Source organism: Phoxinus phoxinus (assembly GCF_949152265.1).
Source record: "Phoxinus phoxinus genome assembly, chromosome: 11".
In the NCBI taxonomy this organism is placed as follows: domain Eukaryota; kingdom Metazoa; phylum Chordata; class Actinopteri; order Cypriniformes; family Leuciscidae; genus Phoxinus; species Phoxinus phoxinus.
This window is the reverse complement of record NC_136886.1, coordinates 28,865,784-28,884,484: the sequence shown is the minus strand read 5'-3', so window position 1 is coordinate 28,884,484 and position 18,701 is coordinate 28,865,784.

The window sequence follows — 18,701 nt, the reverse complement described above, 5'->3', positions numbered from 1 at the left end:
AATTTTTGGGTGAACTATCAACTTTAAGGGTGTAAGGTAATGTAAAGAAAGATTATTTCACGTTAACATTTATACTCTAAATGCACAAATATACTGTAAGTGAATATATATATATATATATATATATATATATATATATTAGGGGTAGTTTGATCAGTTAAAAGTGAATAGTCTTTATATTTCCTCATTGAGCTAAATGTGTGTTTTGTTTACTCACTATTAAAATGCGTTGTTTATTTTTCATTTATCTTTCGATTATATAACGTATAAATTGCAACATAAAATATTACAGTTTAAATGGATAACTGCAATGAATTTGTAGACACCTAATTGTTTAAACACTCTAAAAAATGCTGGGTTGTTTCAACCCAATTTTGGGTAAAATATGGACAAACCCAGCCATTGGGTTAAATTTTTCAATTACATTTTTAACCCAACGTTTGGGTTTGTCCATATTTTACCCAAAATTGGGTTGAAACAACCCAGCATTTTTTAGAGTGAAGGTGAGTGCCAGTGTGAATGTGTATATGTCCAAGTGTGTTAACCCTGTGATGGACTGGCCATCCGTTCAGGGTGTTTCCCTGCCTATACAGCCTAAGATTCTGGGACAGGCTCCAGCATCACTTACGACAAGCAGTTAGGAAAATGGATGGATCGTTAATTGCAATAGTACATGCAAAATCAATACGTTTCTGTGGGCTAAGTGTTAAATTAGATCATTTTGTGCTTTTGTATTTTTCAGGTGTTTGTTGGTGTTAAACCAATGTGTGTAGGAAGATATCTTGCAGTGAGTTTTTATTTGTTCTCATGAAACCTAGATTTTTTCCCCCCTGTGTTACATTCTCTCATGGTGACTTATGTTTTAATGGCTTGTTTTTATTTTATTTTATTCATTTCAAGTTAAATGTAATTTCAACAATTAAAGTATGCAGGGCAGTAATTCCGTTTAAGAACCCTTAAATGGACAGTCTATGCAAATTGGGAGAAATTGTGCAAAGGCAGTAGAGAGAAAAAAACACACGAATAAATTATGCAAATAACAAAGGGACTTGACCATTTGAAAGCCTAAATTTCCAGTAATAAGCGCAATGTTTCATTTTTTATTTTACCATGCGGTTATGAAATGACTGCTTCAGTGTGTGTGTGTGTGTGTGTGTGTGTGTGTGTGTGTGTGTTTGTGTGTGTGTGTGTGATGGATTTGACATGGGGTGAATGAACACAAACGGCACTAAATGCCAGTGTGCATGTCTGTGTGTGCTTTGAGGCTTTGTGGATGACGGTACATTTGCGGGGTAATTATGCATAGTATTGGAATGAAGTTCAAATTATGTATCCATTTGTGTGTGCCTGTTTGTATTTTTTTCTTACTTTAACATAGCAACATGTTTAACCTTTCTTTCTTTCTTTCTTTCTTTCTTTCTTTCTTTCTTTCTTTCTTTCTTTCTTTCTTTCTTTCTTTCTTCCTTTCTTTCTTTCAGAAAGCTGAGCAAGAGACAGACCTACAGCTCATCATACGGTCCAATCAGCTGCCCTGGCGTTTGATCCTTTTTTAATGTGCCTGAGTTGCAGGAACATTTTGTTCTAGATGAGGGCTGATAACAGTGATGATGTCTTCTAATCTCAGACAATTATCTGCATGTTATTGTGGTTAAGCCAGAATGAAGATGTATTCATCGTCACGATTCTCTATTTTAATAGACACCTTAATTACCCCCAACACAAGTCATTAAAATGTAAGGTAGAGTACTCATTTGAATAATCATAGTGCTGCTTTGGCAGGCATTGAGACCCCTTGTTCACAAATGAGTTCATCACTGGCTGTTAAAAATATACCATTTAGATTTTGATTTGAGCTGTTTTATTTCATAGAGAGGTCTTTCAGATATTGGTGCACTTTATCTCATCTTTATTTTTCTATTTTTTTTTCTGTCTCTGCTTTCACAGTCATTTTTGATGATGTGGATTTTACTTGAGAAACACAAGTTTATCTTCCAAGGCAGGCTCACAAGAAATTGCTATATTATTAGAACCTGATATTATTAGAAAACATGTAAAAGTGTCCTGCATTAAGATTTCTAATTTGATCATCTATCCAGATTTACTGAAAGGCAGGATCTAACTTCTGGAGAATCACAGCATTCATCTGCACGCATGTAACTTACCAAATCAAACTGAATATAGCTAAACTAAATAGTATTGTATTAGCTTTATTTTTGTAATTTAGTGCAAAGATAATAGAACACAAAGCTAAATGTTATATACGTACGTACATAAAAAAAAATGTAATTAAATAAAAATTGTAAAAAAAATTAAGTGAATTAATCATCCAGACTGTCTGATCAACCGATTCATTGAATTATCCGATTCAAAAGAATGATTAATTCACGAGTCGTACTTTGCAGCTACTTATCTCGTGAACAGCGTTCATGGAACAGTTTTCAAGCTTTCTCCATTTAAGTTCCACAGAAGAGCGAATGCCATGTGTTTGAAACGAAATGTTTGGAGTGTATGATGACAGAAATATGCGCTTTAAAATAAAGGAAGCATAGTGAATTGAGCATGAGCAATGAACGCCACATAGCTTTACCTCAAGAGAGTGGAGACCGAACTTGCACGTAGGCTATGTAGAAATAGCCTATCATGATTTGAATGACATACACGTTTTTGGTTTATATAGACACTTTATTTCCATTCATTTTATGATGTAAATTGCATAAAAGCATAACTTTATGGGGCATGATTCAGTATTGATGGAACCTTTTCACAGCAGCAGATGGGAGTTTTAAAATGATTGGTTTACAGTTTCTACCAATGAAATTGAAGCAAAGGCGGGGTCAAGACGTTTGAACGTGCAGATGTTTGTCAGATGAGAACGCATTTATTGCAAGGTAAGTGATTTTACTTTATATTTTGTAAAGAATGTACTATATATTTTGTTAGAAGTTTGCCCAAATATGACAACTTCCGCTTCTGAGAAATCCGGAAATGTGAAAAGGGTCTATTATTAAAGGTAAGGTAGACAATTTCAGAGGGGCTAGCAAAGCTTCACGAGATGAATTACCTCATGTTTCAAAGCACATAACATCACAATAATATGTACCTAAATAACGAATAGTCCTCTTGTACCACCTGACTGCTGCAGATTCATTTTCTCGTTGACATAGAAGCGCATAAATCCGAGTCTTAAGAGGTGAACAACTATTGGTAGAATGTCACAGGTTGCCATCTCGTAACGTTAATTGCGGTTAGTTTGTGGCTCTCTGTGACCAAAAGTTAGGGAAAAATTGCCTACCTTTCCTTTAAAGCAGGGCTATGCAGCTTCGGGAATTTCTTTTCGCTTTTTGCTCGCAGATTTCTCTATAGATTTTTGCTCTATAGATTTCTCTATAGAGCTCCCCCTACAGCTTCGGAATAGATATTTGACAACACTGTCGAAAAACTCGTTTACATTCTTTACAACGTCTTCTTCATTCGGGTTCGAACAGTGTGAGGGAGTGCAATAATGACATAATTTTAGCAGATTTTTTTTTGCAGTAAAGCAATTCGTTACATCGCGAGACCTGATATCACGCGATACGAGACCTGGCCTGCCGCCCCAAAGTTGCAAGGCTGGTTTTTCCGCTCACAGGCGATAGGGGGGTGCGAGACGACCACCATTCAACCTGACAAAAGTAATATAACCATTCCAATGACTCCGAAGCTGTTCAGTTAAGGTAAAAACCTGCATAGTTCACCTTTAAGTAACGTGACAGGAGAGCCTAGGAAGAAAACCTAATAGCAACACCCTGAACTAATTAATATTAATTTATTCATTTTCAGTATTCATTAATATTCAGTGTTCTCTACATAGTGATGTCACTCCCGGCCAAAAATGTATTCTGACGCTGCTGTTTCAAGGGTAAAATTCACACTTGCCCACATTCAATCTGAGCTACACAACTACGGTCAAAAAGAGCAAAATGTGTGTCCAACAAGGAATAAATACCTTAGGTTTATAAGTTTAGGCACCACTGTGTCTGTGTTCCTGCACTTTAGCCCTTTTCCTCATTGGCATTGCATCTGATTGGCTGAAAATGAGGTAAAGAGTGAATTTTAACCCACTGAAATACAAATAGCTTTAATGTACCGGCCTCTCATTCTATAATGCTGGCCTTGCATCTATGGGTGTGATGCATTGTCTCTCTGGAGACACATTACACGACTAATGGTCTAAGCGCGCTTCATTACTGCTTTAATCCAACATAGTGAGATCATTTCAAAACACACACACACACACACACACACACACACACACACACACACACACACACACACACACACACACACACACACACACACACACACACACACACACACACACACACACAACCTTTTCATATCCTTGACACATTTTCTTTCTCTTTTTTTTTTCTTGATCACTAATTTTTCCACTCTCTGTCTGTATTCTTGTGGAATACATGCAAATATCATAGGTTTATAAAAATATATAGTTTCAGATGCCTCTCTCTCTGTAAAGGCTCGTTGTCGGTACACATTTCTAAAGCCACCCTTCAGCATACGAACCCTGCTACCTCCACCTTTTTATTTCTCCCTCTCTCTCTTTTTCTCCCTCACAGTAAATGCCATCTGAGAAGAGAACATTCTGACAGGCTGACCTTGAGTCAGCGCCCATAACTCAACAGGTACTTACAGTATGAAACAGATTGCTTTTATATAGGCCTGTAAAACATATCCATGTATCTGTCTATTTGCTATGACTCATAAACACCAGTCAATCATGGACCTATCTATTTGTGCGCATTCCGATTTTAATATGAAATTCAGCCCATACATGTCTACAAAAAATGTTAGCATTACAAAAGATAACTTTCGTCTAGTGGTTGCACACACGCTAAGATATATTGAGTCATGTTTGCCTGATATTTCTTGTTTCCTGTCTTCACTCCACCATTTAATCATTAAAGTGGCATTAGACATATTACATTAGAACATCTTATTGTGTATGATTCATCAGCACACATAATTCCCAAAAGATTGCTTATGTAATCTTTAATAAAATGGAATAACTTACTCCACCTCTGAAACAACATTCTTTTTTAGCTGATGTTGCCAGGAACCTTTAAACGTTCAGCCGAATCTGGCTTCATTCTAGAACGGAGTGCCCACTTTCATGAGCAATTCCTGATGGACAAAATGAAGTTCTGTCTCACATGTCCCAATCAGCGTGAGAGGAGGAGGCCTATATATGTAGCCAACTCACCTATGTTCCTCAACAGTTTTTCTGCATTTGGCCCTGCCCTAAATCTACGTTCACACTACAAGCAACTTTGTCGCTGCAGGTCGCCAGTGGCTGGCGGTTAGGTCGCTAGTGGGCGTTCCCGGTACTGGTTGCCTAGTAATGTTTGTGAGTGACATTCACGGATGTTTCTCCATGTTGTAGACAACAAATCCGTTTTCTTGCCACTACAAACAAACATTTTGGAAGGAAACATGCATAATATTAAAGATGAACGAGAAACTGTGAGTGCTTTTTGCCATCGCGGCTATTTAATTGCAACAAACGGGCAAATACCGGTGTATATGGGTTCACGAAACCAATCAGGCTCTGAGTCAGTACTGTGAATACCACTGTAGCTATGTATACGGAGATACATCACAACTTATAGGACAGTTTCTGACTGCTAAAATTAGCTTCTCGTTCAACTTGCATCTGTCAGAGAGTGACGGATGATCACACGCGCTCCACTGACTTCACTCCTATTGGTTGTCGCTCCCGAAAGTCGCTCTTCATTTGCATAAAGTTAAACAGATCTCAACTTTGTCACATCGCCAGACACACCCCATCAGGTCGCCAATGGCCGCGATTGCGTGCGTCGCCGGAAAACGCCAGCTCCCCATTGAAATGAATGGTAACGTGTCGCTTGTAGTGTGAACGCAGCTTAAGTGCCCAACATATCCAAAATCGAGCTGCTCTTATCTGATGAAGAATCCTTTATCCTTGGGGAATCTACGGCGTAATCTGCCTGCCTAAGGAACAATTCCCCTCCACCTAACACTGCTGCCAGGTCCCTGTACAGCACGCCAAGACGCAGAGGCCTACTGTGGTAGATTTCCCCTCTACGCACCTTACTTAGGTATCCCTGACACCTGAAAATAGATTCAGTTGAGTTACCTCTATTTATCTTGCTGCTGCAATAATAACAGAAAAGACTTCAGCAAATGTCCTTTAAATGCTTTTAATTACGGCCGGGAGATCTCAGAGAAGTACTCCAGAGCATCTTACCCAAACAGAAGAATACATCAGGTTTTATAGGTAAAAGACAGACATGTAAAAAATAGAATGAGCTTGACTAACATGTCACCTTCCATCAATATGATTGGTTAAATTGATAAAGCAAGCCCCTTCCCCCCCCCCCCCCCCCCCCCCCTTTCTTCTTTACCCTCTGTTAGTGACATCAGCAGAAATATCTCGAATCTTCTAATAAACATTGTAAAGGGTTAATAGTTCAGTTGATCATAACACAATACAGACAAAAAACTGTACGTTCTGGTACATTGTCCAAGGTTACATTTTCCAAGGTTACATTGTGTCAAAAGTTTGTCAGAAGGTTAGGTTCTGTCAAAAGTTTGTCAGAAGGTTAGATCTAAAAAAGGAAGTAAGATATATTTTGTTATATTGTTAGATCTAGAATGGGAAGTCAGGTAAAAGTTAGTCATAATATTAGATCCAAAGGAGAAGTCAGGTAAAACTTTAACACAGGTTCAAATCTGTTTTTATAATGGTTAGTTCTAAAAAATAGTTTACTATCTTATTTATAAAAAAATCCACGACAGTACCCTCGCCCCCGCCGGCGAGACATCCGTCATCTTCCTCCAAGTCTTTCTATACTCTGGCCCATTCAGTCATCCCTGCCATAGAGAAATGGAAAGTTAAAAGGTTAAGACAAGACTTGATTAATTCAGACATTCAATTCTTATTCTGACTTAAAGTCCCCCTGTAGTCAATAATTGTATCCCTTAAAACTCATATTTGATCACCAAAGGAGGCATTTGAAGGCATATATTCATGTAACTCTACACCCTTGCTTCATTTAGTATACGTGGATTCATAAATATATAGATTAGCCCTGCCTCTAAGTCAAGTCACCTTCATTTTTATAGCGCTATAGTTTCATAGCAGCTTTACAGTGATAATAGGAAATTACAGGAACATAGATTGTTTTGGCTTTACAGCAGCTCTAGAATAAAGTTATTGTCCTGCTAAAGTTAGTTTTGATTGATTGATTCACTTCCATTGCAAATATCATTAGTTATTAACTTAGGGGTCGTAAAATTATTTGGACAAAATAATGAGACACACTGTAAAAAATGTGGCTGCGATTAGTTAAAATTTGTTGAGATAACTTAAATATCCAACTTAACCAAACTAAACTTAAGTTAACTAAACTTAATATTTTAAGTCAAGCTTTAACACATACTTTTTAAAGTTGAAACAATGTTGGATTTTAAGTTAAGCTTTAACACATACTTTTTAAAGTTGAAACAATGTTGGATTTTAAGTTGTGCTAAATAATCGCAGCAATTTTTTTTACAGTGCAGGCGTCATCTCAACTTTGCAGGAAACTTTACTAAACAAGAACTTTTGATGATAAACAAAACAACGTTGAAAGCATAACAAAAAAGCATAGAGCACAAGGTACAGACTGACGCTCCAGCTCTTTTCTAATCACTGGCGCCACTGCTTATGTAGTTCGTTTTAATATATTGTAAAGGTAAACAAACCGATCACAAATATTAAAGCAATCATAATCGTATAACCTTATATTTATAATTATCCTCTGCTGTGGTGTTTTCACATTGGTGAGCGGATCTTGAATTCATTAACTAGTCCCTGCGCCAACGAGTCCAAATTTCGTTTAGCATTCTCTGACTGTATCTCCATCTCTTTGTCAAGGTCTCTCGACTCTGAGCAGCTGGCTAAGTATTAGATGCAATTGTTTTTGGTGGTAAAGATGTAAGTCAGTTACCGACCAGAAAATGAGCAGGAGTCAACGGCTGAGGTTCATTAAATTTGTTGTGAACATAAGTGAGTGGTCTTGAATTTAGCACAGCCTCTACTTCAGTTAAGATGGTGGTTAGCTCTTCAAAATTCAACGAGGCTTTACCCAAGATCCTCTTAAGGCATGACTTTGTTGACCTCACTAGACGTTCCCAGAAACCGCCCCACCAAGCTGCTCGCTCGACTATGTACTTCCATGTTATTCCCCTCTCAGCAAAGAAAATTCGGAGATCAGGCTCTTTGATTGACTTCCATAGCTCCTTCAGATCTCGATCTGCTCGTTTGAAGGTCTTCGCATTATCTGAGTATATGACTTTACAAAGTCCCCTCCTGGCTATGAATCACTTTAGTGCTAAAAGGAAGTTCTCCGTACTTTGACTTGAGACTAGTTCCAAATGAATGGCCCTAGTGACAGCACAAGTGAAAAGTGCCATGTACGCTTTACCTGTACCATTACTGGTCTTTACCAGCAAAATCCACGCCAGTAGTTTCAAAAGGAGGAGATTCAATGACTCTATGCCTCGGTAAGGGGGCAGTAGCCTGCCGCGCTGGCTTAGCCTTAAACCTCTTGCCGACGGGACACCTTCCAACAATCTGCTTAACAAGCAAACAAATAAGTGTATTGTGATTGTCAAAACATTTAGTAACTAAACAGAATTTTATTAAGTGACAACATAATGTTTACATGGTACAATGACTGGTATGCTACTGTTTTTACCGTATTATTGCGTGACATCAATTTCACAATTTCAATTCTTGTGATTTTGTTCTGATCTTGATTCAATATCGATTCCTTTGGTTAAATATTAGGTACAGTAGATACGTAATGTGTTATGTAAATTTTTCTCCCAAAAATATTTTCTCACCTAATGCTGTAAACATACAGAGCCCTGTCAGCTGGTAGTATTACTTTAAATGGCGTTCCTGAGGTAAATGTAACATTACATGACTGTTGGAAGATGTGGACCTCTTTGACTGTTGAAAAGCACTGATCGATCGATTTTATTACATTTCGGTAATTTGAAGTGTATCTTTCAAATTACCTATTGATCATTCGTGTTTATTTACTATTAACTAGTAGTAAAGAGTAAATGGTAAAAATGGTAAATGGACTGCATTTATATAGCGCTTTCATAGACCCATGGCCACCAAAGCGCTTTACAATTTGCCTCTCATTCACCCATTCACTCATACATTCATACACCGACGGCGGCAGTAACAGATGATCGGTTCACGTACCGCTTGAACTGTCAGCAATCTGTCACGTCACGTCATTTACAAGCGCCAAAACAGTGTTTATTGTTTGAATTTTGTAATTGAATTAATAGAATCTGAGAGCTGAGAATTTGTTTCATATGAAGAGTAAACTTCTCTGTCTTGTCTGTCTGTGTCAGTGTCCTCTTTGCTTCGCAATTTTTCTCTGCGTGAGAAAATGAATGTGATGTGGCATGAGAGCGTGTAAAAAGTGAAAATTGCATGAGTCTCACTGTGAATTCGTGAGAGTTTGCAGCCCTGCATTGTTTGTAAATTTTATATATCGCTCTTTACAACTTCGTTCGGACACATAACGGTAATTAATTATTATCCTTTTGCTTGACTACGTTATCAAACCGAGAGGAGGCCTGTATATATTATACCCCCTGTAGGGGTATAACCCCGGCATCCTGGCCAAATTTGCCCCTTGGCCTCTGTCCATCATGGCCTCCCAATCATCCCCATATACTGATTGGCTTCATCACCGTCTCCTCTCCACCAATAAGCTGGTGTGTGGTGGGCGTTCTGGCGCACTATGGCTGCCGTCGCATCATCCAGGTGGATGCTCCACATTGGTGGTGGTTGAGTAGATTCCCCCTTCTATTTGTGAAGCGCTTTGAGGACCCAGAAAAAAACACTATATAAATGTAACAAATTATTACATACATAGCCGACTCACCTGTTCCTCTACAGTTTTTCTTCATCCCTCCACCACCCAGACTCCTCACATTCGTCAGGTTCCTATCCTAACCAGGGAAATGGGGGGAATACTCATAGTATTCTGAGCTCGTAGTCCTCTCCTCAGAGAGCACGCCAAATACGCATTCTCTTTTACTCTGTCTGGTTATTTGTAAGTGTGAATTGTGAAACTTTTTTCTGCCATGTAAATGAACATTTTCATGTTGCAATAATTTCTGTTGCTTATATCATGGTATACGATTTTTTTCTTTTAACAAAAAGAACTGAACATTTAACTACAATAATCCATTACACAAATGTATAACGTAAACAAATGAGGGCAGTAGTAGGGCACATACTGTAGGTATGTCAGAAAACACAGAAATTTCTTTCATTTCAAAGGGCATGGTGTGTTTCATGGGGACTCTTTCCACGACCTCAAACCGGATCTCACACATTCCTACCCATCAAGTGCTCTGCCAAAGCTTTATCTAATGTGTAAGTGTCCTTCTCTGAAATTACTGTGTCTACTGTGATTACTTATAGCCACAGACACAGACACTGATGCAGGGGTACGGAAGATCTGTACGTCCTCGTCTGAGCAGTGCACATGAAGGTATAATTAACCACAGTCTAGAGTCTACTCTTTTCACTCTCAGCATATTCAACACAGCATGTCTTGGCCACTTTTGGCATCCTAAGTATCTCAATACTTGAGTTGTGCAGACAAAGGAAAGGCTTTGTTTCTCTTTCATAATTGCATTGTGTGGACGCTTACGCAGTGACCAGCAAACAGTCACGAGGGTAGACGGCACAGCCGGTACACGGGCACTCTCCATGCTCTGTAAATTAGCATACCATCTGAATTCAGTGAGCACACGCAACTTTGGGGTCAATATGCATGTCAGCGGCGTGTGTGCGTGTGAGAAAGAGGGAGGGAGACAGAGAAAGGGCTCTCTCTAAGAAAGTCAAGTGGGGTTGACGGCTGAACAGTCTCTCTGCTTCTGTGTTCAGAATGGACGATTCTGTTTCCTACGCTTTGGAAAGCCAATCTCAGACTAACCCCAGTGAATAATCACAAATCCTCCTCTGCACGATTGAGTCTAAGACAGAGACGCCCCACACACACACACACAGATGTATCTTTGAATCTTTGAGAGGCAGCTAATCCAAACCACTTTAATAACTTGTGTCGATAAGGATGTCAATTTAATGCTTTTCCAAAAGATGGTTAATATCTTCACATGCTTAATGTCCTCAGCCAGCACTAAGTTTGACATCATTACACCCCCAGCTTTTGCAATCAGCTTTTCGCTAATAATTATGCATAGCAGTTTTGTTTAATTACATTGAGTTTAATTCGCCTCCGTTTTAGCACTTCAGCATTACACATCTATCAAAGCTTTCTAGCTCTCTGAACATGCGTGTGTGTGTGTGTGGTGGGTAATTATGAAATTGCATAGCTGAGAACACACACAGGCATACACACTGATGGCCATCACAACTACCATTAATTACCTTTGCAATTAATTGCATCTTTTATTGTTATTATTGTTTAATCGGCTCTATAAAACAAAAGCCAATAAAGAAGAATCTATGATCCATTATAATCAGCGGTTGTGGGTGACCAAAGAGGGTTGAGAGAAAGAGGAGAGAAACTATGTAATTACTGCCTTTCAAACCACAACAGCACTATTCTAATCAAGCCTGTACAGAGCCCTAGCACACACACACATACACACACCTTTTCAGGTAGAGAAATCTAATTGAGGATGAGGGCTGAAAATTAAAATGAAAGCTTAACATTAGGCACACATAACCTTGAGATACAATTTGAAGTGGAAAATTCTCGAAGAGAGAGAGAGAAATGTTACAACCTCGCACAAAGAACGCTAACAAAAAATGAGTGGGTTGGAATAATGAGTTTTTTTCTGTATTAAATCCCTTTTTTTATGCCGCAAATCCATTTCTTCGAACCCCTCAGTCAGGAAGAGCTCTTTTCGTTAATCACTTCATTTTCCCGCTCAAATGGGTCGGCCCACTCATAGACCTTGACTAAGTATGCAATGGAGGGATGGAAAGATGCAAATGTGGGGCAAAATTACGAAAATATGAGGTTTGGATAGAAGGTTACTGCGAGAAGTAATTACGGGTGTTCAGTGGAAGGAGATCTAGACCCTTTTTGCTTTCACTGACAAGCCTCGCTGAGGCAAATACGAGAGTGTGAAGCTAATGACTCTTAATGTGGCGACGCTGGCCATAATTTCATAGTCCTCGCTCTTAATAAGCGTAGATGTAATGAATTGGTATTTAGAGGAGAAACTGTTTCCATATATCCGTTTAATGCCATTACTGAGCAAATTAACCTTGCAGGGGATTCATTAAGCTCTGTTCCGATTGGCTGATCATGCGGGTGGAACAGGAAACGTATTAAGGATGGACAACCTTTAAAACGCCGAGCCTCAAAGTTTTAGTGTGGGACAAAGTAGTTAATAACCACAGCTGTAAATGTGTGTGACATGAGCGAGCCCACCGTTCTGACTAAACAACACTTCAACCCTTCCCCCAGACCTCCTCTGTGGTGGAGTTGATTGAATCGTGATGTTTGAGAACCGCTCTGAGTTCAAGTAGGATTTGAATCGTTTTATTGAGAGGTCATAAATGTGAAGATGATTGACATATGTCTTTATGACTCAGTCACTTTGACTGATGTAGGGCGCACTAGAAACGGCAAGTACAGATGAGACAAACGAAGAAGAAGAAAATCAATCTTACTGTGAGAGTGAATCAAATTGATTCAGATATATTGATCTTGATAAAGCATTCACTTTTTCTTTCTCTCTTTTTCTTGTCTTTTATCTCCATCATCTCAAGTGTTGTTTAACCAGATTTGATTCTGAACACATACCAAACTTTCTGTATTGATAAACAACTTGTAAGACTAATAATGTCCAAAATAAATTAGGCTACAAAATGTATGGGTAGTTGATGCATAAAAACTGTTTTAAAGATTTAAGGTTTATATTTGAATATAATATTATATATGAAAAAATATGTTTTTTTTTTAGGGGGTATATGACCAGAAACCATTTGTCTTTCAGTTTTAGATATTATTTGAGATATTTTTTTTTTTTACAAGTACACATATTTCATGCAGTCTATCTCTTGATATGGTTATAAAATCTGCATTTGTAACAATAAGAAAAGAATTCGCAAAATGTTGTTTAGATGTTAACCTCCCCAAACTACTACATGTGAACTACCCAACCCATGTGCATCTTAACTCTTCTTGAGTTCACATTAATATGCAAAAGTGCAGATCTAGCGTGGGCAGCATAATCAAAAGAATGAGACATGATCATTTGAAAATCCTTGAACCAAGAGAGACAAACTGCAATTCAGGGGACAAATTATGATTTTACTCGCATTAATGAAAGGAAATTAAGGTTGGACAGGTATGTCTTTAACTGTTGAAGAAGGCTCTCTCTCAAAAGGAAAAAATTGAATCAAACTGTTTTCAGTCAAAAGTTCGCTTTAAACAGACTTTGTAAATGGGGGGAATTATTTATATATATTTTTTTTATCTTTGTTTTTAGCTAGACAGGGGAACAAGATTAAATCCATTATATTATAATCAAAATTTTCATTTAACAATGAGTTGCAAATTGGAGCAGAGGTCTTATGTGTGGGTGTCTGTGCCTGTTTGTTTGAAATTATAGGAATGAAGGAAGCATAAGCAAACACAGAAATCCTGAATAATTTAGATTTCTTCGATTTTTATTTTCTCCCTGTGGCTGTGCCTCTACCTACAGTGCAAATGCTATCATCCTAATTACTTAAAGAGTCTTCATTCACTAGATAAGAACTGACACTTTCTTTCACAAAAAAAAAAAATTGTATTGGAAAAAGTGCAATTGTATTGTTTAGTATTTAATTAATGCAGTGTATATCTCAATGTAAACATTTGTGAGGCCTCATAGATGCAGTGATTCAATTACAACACACTCTCACCCCTGCCTCTTTGAAGAGAAGGCTCTGATGAGTTAAACCTCTTATAATAGATGTAAATGTGCTGCCATCTGCTGTTGGTTGAGATTCTGTACAACATGGGAAACCTCATCCCAATGTAAATACACTCATCTTTTAATCTTAAATGAAAGCCTGCTTGCCATTGTTCCGAATGAGTCTCAATGACTCATTGTGACACCACTGTTATTTTAGTATTATGCTATTATTGGTTCATTAATATTTTGAATTAGCTTTTATTTGTACATTTTCAGTCATTTTATGTGCTTTTGTCATTTTTATTTATTTAATTGTAACTTTTTTTTATTGGTTTCCAGTTAGTTATTTAGTTGCTTCACTGTATTTAATTTAGTTTCCAGGGCAACATTTCAATATTTTATTTTATTTCACCCTAATTTGAGTTAACACAAATGTTTTTAATGGTTTTATTATTAGTTAATAAAAAAATTCTGACATCATTAAAATATGCAGGTTTAAAATTGACAATTTTCAACTTGACTAAATAGACAGATTTCTTCCTGTTGACCTGTATAGTTAGTGTGTAGTGATTAGCAAAAGTATATGAGAATAAAAGATAAATGTCATCGTCAATAGACAAATGTTGGCATTTGCATACATTATGCAAACATGTAATGTGTAATGTGTAATGCATGCTGTTTCCTCCAAATTACACAACTGTAAAGCTCAAGCTGCACTCACTGACTGTCAGACAGCAGATTTCGATCATCACGAGTTCAGAGGTTAGATGTCAGGCCATGTTTCAGTGATACTGATGTGCTATCAAAACGCTGCTTAATTTGCAAAGTGTGGGTCTAAGCCTGTGTTTAATTGATAATGGCTTGGCAGACGAAATCTTAGAGGCTGTGTAAGGTTTCTTTAGATCTCTTTAAATATCCGCTCTGTAAATATTTGAAAGTAAGAAACAAAACCCAGCAGGTGAAGCCTGGCAAACCCAACACTGAGTAAATTAACGTGTGACCATGCCACGGTGATTAAAAATGTACATCTTTAACGCTGTATTTTTAGCACTACTCGTGTTGTTGCCTTGTGTATGAATGGCTTTAGGGTTATTCAATTAAAGTTCCAAGAGGTCCGGTCTCTATATTTCCTTCCCAGCGGAGGGCCGCGGAGATCCGGACAATACTTTTTTGAAACAGTTATACATTTCCATCGAGGCAGCCGTAGTACTTTGTAAAAGAAAAGAAAACCAAACACTCAAAATTTTCATCAAAGATGAGCATATTTGGCCCATAGAGCCAAAGCAGTGATGTCTAAGAATTTTTACCAAACCTTCACCCAAAAAAGTAATATTTCTCCCAACTGGATAAGGTTAGATCAGATGTTTTAACATTTAGACACCCACGTGTAGCACATAAAAGGCCTTGTGTTGTTGTTAAAATAACCGCGTCATATGCAGCTCTTAATCTGCGCTTTACGGTTTTAGCGAGGGGGAGAGTGAAGCAACGCACACGGAGCAGAAAGGGCTTGAATGAAGCACTTTTGGCTCTAGATAACATTTTTATAGGTATAGCTCCGAAAGATCATTACCATAAACAACCCTGAGTGCTTGTGGTGTGAACCGCTCCGTTGTTTTGACACGCTACTCACTATTATCTGTAGAAATGGTAAAATGGCTCAATTACTATGTCCCCCGGTCCGGATGGAAGGTCCCCCATTTGAATAAAATGCTTTATTGTATTCGTCACATGTACTGTGAGTCACTTAAATATCTAGTTAGGCTAGAAAAAAAAGAGGGTGCAGGCTGGTAGGTCCTTTACATGCAATCAACATTTAGATAGTCTTGTTCACTATACTTTAGTCCTGCAGCGTTCTATCAGAGTTCCTCTGAAACGCTCCACCTCCCCCAGCTCCACCTGCTACAGGATTTATGTATATCTATTTATGCAGCATATCTTACATGCTCACAGCAGCGTGCCGGTGGATCTGTTAGCAGTAGCAAGCCCATACTTGCTCTGCAGCGTAGCAGATCTAGTCCACCAAGATCAAATACATTAACATTGCCATATTCAATAACACACTAAAACTATTCCGAGGGTTGTAATGATTGAAATGTAAAGTTTAAATTTGAGAATATCTCTCTAAAGATAAATGTAAAAATACGGTACATGCAAAAAAATAAAAGATTGTAAATATTGTTACCAAACATTGTTTGAAAATAGATTTTACAGATTAGATTTGTAATTTTATTCTACATTCATTTAAATAAAATGTCTGTAAAATATATTTATATATTTTTTTAACAATACAATAGAAGTAGATGACAGTAAAATATTGTTATCTTGTTTTTACAATATTGTTTTTAACCTAATGAAAAGCAGTGAAAGGGCATCGCTCAGTGTCACGTGACTCGCGTTGTAACGACTGGTGGTTGTTGAAAGCACACACGACAAAGATGAGAGTGAGAAAGTTCAGGCAGAACAGAAACAACACATCTAACATTAACGAGAACTGCCAAGTGACTGAACATCAGGGAGTATAAATACACAGGATGAAATGAGGGAACTAACTAGACACAGATGGAGGAAGATTAACTAATCAGGGACTAAAAGGAACAGCTGCAGACAAGACAGAATAATTGGCACATCACATTTCATTATCTAATTTATTTAGTGTCGTTTATGTCTCTAATTTTTTTATATTACTTACTGTATCCACATTGTGGTGTTTTATGTTGCATTTTTGTAGATGTAGAATGTTTTTTATTAACACTATATAAGTTAATGATGTAGGCTATCATTTCATGAACTGTACATTACAGGCACTCAAATGCCATCCCATAATACCTGAGGAACTGTAATATTTTTATGGTAAAAGTCTATCAACCACTGCTACCAGTTTTTTATTTAATTTTTTATCATAAATCTAACAAGAATTTTAGAGATTGATGTAAAGTTGTATTGAATTGATCTGAAGTGTCGTTTAAATTTTTAATTTTAAAACCAGCTTTATTAATTCATTTGCTCAGAATTACACATTTAACTAAACCAATTTCCACACTAACACAACAAATCACTATTACACACATTATCTTACAAACTCTCTCCTATTTCCTTCCCTTTCCATCTACTAGTTGTTTTAGCAATTGACAGAAATCGAATTGGATTGTGGAGTATTATGTATTTGTATTATGCATTTGACATCCTGAGAAACTACAACTTAGTTTCCCGCAGTGGCTCAAACACTGACAAACACACATGCACATTGGCACGCATACATACACACACGTGTCTCCTTATGTGCCAGTAAACCTCTCCATTACAGTGGAGCAGACATTACCATAGGGGTCTGTGTCACTTTCTAAGTTTCATTCTTGTGAATATTGTATACAGTTGAATATTGATGAGTTGCACTGATAATTAATGAAGGAAAGGCTAGTTTTTGTAAGTGCTTCACTAGATAAATCTCTTTATTGATTTACATTCAGTCCCAAAGCATGCCTGACACTTTCTCTTTCACATATTGAACATAACCTTGACAGTTGGACAAGACAGTTTAACAAAGACGCACACTTACTGAAGAAAATGGGTTTGTACAAATTATAATTAATTGACACAAAACAAATGTTAGATTTTGAGATCGCCTCAGTGCATTCTTTTAACACATAATGCATCACAGGGATCGAGGGATTCCAACTGGTGAACAAAAGGAGGCCTTTTGTTTGTTTGTTTGGTGTTGTTGCTCTTTTTTCACCAAATCAGAATGATTTCTGAAGTATCATGTGACCGTTAAGGCTGCTGAAAATTCAGCTTTGCGTCACAGGAATAAATTACATTTATATTACAATAGAAAATACAAATATATTTAAATTGAAAATTATTATTTTAAATTGTAATGATATTTCACAATATTTCTGTATTTGGATTGAATAAATGCAGCCTTGGTGGGCAGCATACCTGAATTCAAAAACCTTACCGACCACAAACTTTCGAATAGTGAATGGTGTACATCTTGTTTACTGCGTAATTCACTTTTTTTTTTTTTTTTGCCAGCAGGTCAGGTTCCATTATGCATTAATGCATGTTGTCACCACTAGATGCCAGCACTGATTTATTCTCCCCTTATCTCTCCCTCGGCGGGGTTTTCCTCACATTTCCATGACATCAAAGGTCACTGAGACGCATTAATGATCTCTTAACAAACATTTAATTGCAGTTAACCAGTCAGCGTGACGGAAAGTGCTGACGTGATTTCTTTGTGTTGCAGTTGAATAAACTTGAATGGATAAGGCCTTGCATTGCTTTAATTAACAAAATTCTATCTTTAGATATTCCTCATAAGAGAGTGTATTTTGGTGGATCGACACAAACGTATAGGCTACTACATCGTTCCAGTAGGCTAATAAAGAAGTAGCTTATGTGATACTGTGTTAGATATCAGTTGTCCAAATTGGCTTTTAAAAACAAAGAAACGTTTGATTTTTCCCTTCAAAATTCCCTAATTTCTTATACTTCACCCGACTTTTTTTTTGGCTTCCTAGTCTTTTATTGAAAGTTAATTTGGTATTTTTTTGCTATTATTATGAAGGATGTATGTTATTTCATAAAACACATTTTTGTTGCCTAATTAGCCTAATGTGAAATCTTCCTCTCTGTGAGTTTATTTTTAACTTTTTATAGGAAGAACGCTGTCGAGATTGATATAATTCCAACAGGAGTATTTCCAG